Raw genomic sequence first — 5,495 nt, forward strand, 5'->3', positions numbered from 1 at the left:
CCTGAACTCAAAGATATAATATCTGTTCCAATTTCTTCAATTCCAGTTTTTGAGTTATCAAAGTTCATAGGATTGCCTATTGGTCCATCTAAAAGTTACTGAAACTTTCCTCTGACCCCAAATGACAGGCAGCCTGTGGTATATTTCACCAGAACTTAAGTTAATTTTTGACCTTTCCTTTATTCCTTCACTTTTCCCTACTCCCTGGTTACTTTATACTTTGTCTTCAGTTTCTACTCTTTCTGTTTTTTCTCACATGGTATTTTTGTTCTTCTTTTTCAGAAACTTGTGCTCTGTTCCCATGCCCCACATCTATATTAATGTCTCTCTCATTGAGCAGAGCTGAGCAGTCAAGATGAAGCTAAGATCTAGAGCTAACATTGTCCAAATGGATATCAGGTAAAGAAAACAATTTCTCTATCACTAACAGCAACATTGTATAGAATGCACACAGGATTAGAGAATTTTTTAATCGGGGAAAAAAATGGGTTGCATTTGTCTTGAATTTATTCTTACACTAGACTCTGATCTTAAGTGAATATTAAGATGTTAAATAAAATAGAATTTCACAGAGATTTCATAAAATACTAGCTATGCTTACTCATGTGGGTCTCTTTTATTTTTAAGCTAATAGTTAATATTTTTCCTCCTACGTTAATTACAAAAGATAAGGTGTTACCACCAACCAATACCAGTTTGTACTTATATGGTATTTAAGTTGCAAGTTTATATTTTGATTTTCTTACAAGCTGCCAGAGATATTTCTTCCCTGGGCTGTTAAAGGGAGATGCTGGATCTCCAAAAAGTGCAATGTGAATTACCATTAGTTGCAAAAGTGCTTAATGTTCTTGACAAACCAAGGGGTTTGAGAAAGCACAGATCTAAATCTACAAAACTAGAAGTCTGTCAAAAGGTGGCCTGCTGCGTGAACATCAAATCAAAGTGATCAATACCAGTGTCTGGATTCCCAGTACCCAGACATTCTGTGCCCTTTGCATCAGCAGTAAACAGAAATTAAAAAGTCACAGAATTGTTATGGTTGAAAGGGAGATCATCTTGTCCAACCCCTCCAAATGTTGAATTCATCTGCAAATTTGGATACCAAAATATTTTAATTAGGTGCTCAAATATGGAATAGTATGTTTGTTGGCAGAGAAGCTTTTTAGAGTTTGTTTGGAAGTTTTACACTTTCTTAGTAATTTGGGTGAAATGCCAGGGAAAATAATAATTACAAAAGAAGGCTGTTCTCTTGCAGATGCCAACTGTACTTCTTTGAGTCACAGAGAACCATCTGGTCATCTGGGTTTGATGTTGTCATGATGTGTTGTGATATTATTAGACTGCTTATCTTGATGCACGAGAAAGATACAGATTTAAGGTAAATCAAAACATGCCTCATATACACTTATTTTTGATGTTCAGCTGTGCAGTACTTTGGGGCCTGAAAGCTTAAGGATAAATTTCACATTGAGTGAAGCCAAGGCAAAATATTCTCAGTCCAACAATTTCTGAAACAATAAAGGTAGATTTAGAATTGATCTTCAGATATTTTATTTAGAAAAAATCCCTCAATAAAAATTTGCTCAAACACATTTATCTACTTAGACTGGAATTGCTCTTTGTGTCTCTTACACACACAAAGCTCTCACAATCCCCTCTTCCAAAAACACAATTCTATCATCAACTACCAGTGTTTTGCTCCTAGATGTAAGAAATAAGCTTTTTTCAGCAAGAAGAATCATTCATTGGCACAGCCTCTCAAGGGACATGACAGAGTCCACGTTGATGGAGGTTTTCAAGATGCAAGTGGACAGAGTGTTAGATAATCTGACCTTCCTTTGCCACAAAAGAAGTAACAGCTACACTTAATATCTAAAGTAGCCAGTGAGAGCATCTTTCCCCTAATTTAAGTCACAGAGGAGCAGTATTTAAGTAGAAAGACTTGAAAACATTATTCAAAAGAACTTTTTTAGAGAGGCACAAGGTTTTGCTTTTGTTTTTTTTTCAAAAATATTTACCATAAAGCAACAGGCAAAGGAGAATTATATATTTGAAGAATAACATGTTTTTAAGCTGCAAGAAGCAAATCACCTAGAATGTGTATACCTCCAAGGAAAATTCTGCTACATAAGATAGTCACTGCAGATTACTGATGCTGTGCTATTTCCAGCTGTTCATTTTCCAAAGGTAAGTGAAAAAAATATAGTTTAAGATTGTGACAAGCAGTGATTTGAAGCTAATTTTGTACTTTCATCTCCTTTTCCTCTACTGACCTTCTTTTCACCCAAAGTCAAATTTTCCCGTAAGAAAATAGGTGCTTGCCCAGGAAACATTGTAAAAAGCATTAAAATGGATATGTCATGACCATGAGCAAATTCCTAAGGAGAAGGAACAGAAAGCATCTCACAATCCCAGCTAAGGCTAGCATGTTTCTAAACCAATGTCAAGGTTATGACATATGTCAGAAACCATACGTAGAGTTCTTTTGATATTGAAAAAAATAGATTGCATCAAACGAGCTTGAAACAACATTTTTTTTCCTCTTGTTACTACTTGTCTACATCATTGTGTGATTTTGATACATAAGAAGTATAATAAGTTTAAATGAAGAGTTCTGTGTCTTGCAGACAAGACATTTATTATTTTTTTGAAAGAATTTATTCCAGGATGTTGACTTCAGTTCAGTGATTCCTCCTCTGGCCCTTTCACTCTGCCCCACTTGAGGAGAGATGAACATGTGTGGAAAAGAAGGGAAAAACAACCCAGAGAGGGTGGGGACAAAACTGTCAAAGATATATAAATATGAAATAAAGAAGGAAAAAATCTTATAGAATTTTTAAATTACTACTGCAAATAATAAGCTGAGAGAAACATTTAGAGGTCAGCAGCTAAAAAGAACTGCCATGATAATTAATATCAAAGTTATGGTTATCAGGGCAACAACAGTTCCCCTAACTTTTCTTCTTATAGTGTTTTTATTATTTTCACTGAAAATACCTTTCTTTTTAGTAGCTTGGAAACTTAAGCATCTCTGTTGTTACAAAGCACCTCTGAGCACTGCAGCATTCTTTGTGAATCGTGTATGTTCAGCACAGAGTTGTCAGACTCACTACACACACTTTTACCTCCTCAAGGGTTTAGAATGTTAAACTGTTTTAAAAGCTAGAGCTCCATATCTTCCTAACATTCATTGCATATTTCTAGCACTTGAAAGTCCCTAAAAACTTGTTCTCTCAAGCATCGTCGTCCCATTTCAGGACCAAAAGGGCACATACTTCCAATCCTTACAGTCACCCTTGAAATCAATGAGCAATGCAAAGCTTTCTCCCCGTAGAGATTAAACAAACCACACAAGTTTGTTCAGACCAAGCCTGGGAACAGAGTACAGGTCTTTTGCATGACTGCACGATGCATTACTGAAAGGTTGTTCTGCTGACCCTTGGTCTTGGTCACAAAACATTACTGATAAATCATTTTGATTAATATATTTTGTTTGGGTTTTGCTTTAAGGCTTGGCCTGCTGTTTATTTAAATGATTCTCAGGTATTCCTGCCCTTGTACTCACCAGTGCCTATTTGCACTGTCTGGTGTGGAAGAGTTGTTGCATTAAATCCCAGAGGAGGTGCAATCTTTAGAATTATCTTAGGCTGAAAATTGAATTGAATAAACAAGAAGCGCTACTGCTACACTGCTTGGATGATTTGCAAAATAACCTGCAGAAATGCAGAAAAGCACATTACAGCTAGGAGCAACAAAGGTGTTGGAAGGACAGAGAGAAGGTGCAGCATGTGCATAGAGCTGTCTTTCCCTAGGATTTCCCAAAAGTAGCCTGGGGAAGACCCATTGTGGGGAGAGGAAGCTGGTGTACACTGATGAGGAATGCTTGAGTGGAATAAAGTTATGCTAATCATAAGGCTGTAAAATATGTACTGCACAGCTGGAGGCAGAAATCAGAGCACTGCTCTTACTGAGCTGAGTGTGAACCAAAGAAATCTAGATACAGGACTGAAAATTTATTGAGAATTTTGCATTGTGTGGTTACACAAAGAACCAAGATTGCCTAAAACTGATAGTCTTAAGTTTTGTCATTTAATTATATCACCCCAATACTATCTTAGTGCTCTGCTGATAACTACAAAAATATTTCAGATGTTTTTCAAAGACCATTTTGAGGAAATATTAAGGGGGGTTGTTGTTCTTGTTGTTTTGCAGAATCATACCAGAGCCAGGATTATGATTCAAATACCATCATTACTTCATATTCAGATAAAAAATATGAACAAAAGATTTTGTACACAAGAACATATTAAAAAAACCCCAAACTTTCCAAAAGGTAATAGAAAAAATATTGGCAGCTGTCCTACAGCATCAGAAATACACGTGCTCTAATGCTTCCTAAGGACTGCATTCTGTAAGTGCCAACTACAATCCTAAATATATGACCTCATTCATAAAAGTATGATCTCAAAGCTCATGCCCTGTATCTATTTTCTTTAAATTAGCTGACATTAAGCACAGATTCCATATCTGAGGAAACCAACCTAGCTTTGAAGTGTTTGCAATACTGCACCAGAAGCTGTTTTGATTTTTACCACCAGGCTGCTAGATAAATTCTAATCTCACCATCAATTATGAAAGATTCTTATGACAACCTTGATTTTACAAAATTAGGTTATCTTCCAGCCTGTGGACATTTTCCTCTTGCATTCTGGGTTAATCCACGTGTAGAGCTCACTTCTGTCAGAATGACAAAAACCAATTGATTTTGTTTCATGGTGTATTCTTATCAATGCTCTCTGCTGCTCTTAGCCAGTCTTTGACTGATAGGGTGTTAGAGGAAAGGTCCATTAATTGATTTGTAAATAATTACAGCTAAGTCTTCACTTTTGACTAGATATCAATAAAGGCCTATTCTTTTTTCACTGTTGAATGCTTTTAAATAAGCTTCAGTGTCCAACTTTCAGCCACAAAATTCATTAAAATCATTAGATACTTTTAGAGTAGCACCCACTGGTGATAGCAGAGGCAAGAGTGTGTCAGCATTTCTCTTATACCACTTCTAGGAATGGATTAGAGAGAAGAAAAATAAATAAACAAATAACATGCCAGGGAAAAGAAAAAAAAAAAAGAAAATCAATTATTTGTTAAAGTGGGATTTAATTTTCAGACCTGGAGGAATTTTATCAGCTGTACAGAGTTAAAAAAAAAAAATCATATGCAGTACTTGGTACACGTGTTCCTACACGTGCAAAGAGTAACTGTTCCTTACTTGAGAGCACACATGGGCACAGGTAGTCTGTTCATCCATGTTTCCAGCAATTTTTGAGCCTGTTGACTAAATTCAGACACATTTAACAAAGGACCCAGTCTCAAAGCCAGTAAGCTCCCACAGATTTTGTGAAAATAAGCAGCAGGCAATGTGCAAGGGAGACCTTAGTGCCCCAATGGAACAGAAGTCTGCAGAATGAGCTCCACAGCACTTAAAACTTGAAAAC

General features: G+C 36.2%; 1 long non-coding RNA gene across 1 annotated transcript; it reads left to right on the forward strand.

Moving 5' to 3' along the window:
• The first annotated feature begins 207 nt into the window (after positions 1-207).
• Positions 208-4,894, forward strand: LOC131576658 (uncharacterized). Its single transcript, XR_009277030.1, has 3 exons — positions 208-399; positions 1,256-1,378; positions 4,213-4,894. It is a non-coding gene; the product is annotated as an uncharacterized LOC131576658 (long non-coding RNA).
• Positions 4,895-5,495: the final 601 nt, after the last annotated feature.

Source organism: Poecile atricapillus, chromosome 2 (assembly GCF_030490865.1).
Source record: "Poecile atricapillus isolate bPoeAtr1 chromosome 2, bPoeAtr1.hap1, whole genome shotgun sequence".
Lineage (NCBI taxonomy): Eukaryota > Metazoa > Chordata > Aves > Passeriformes > Paridae > Poecile > Poecile atricapillus.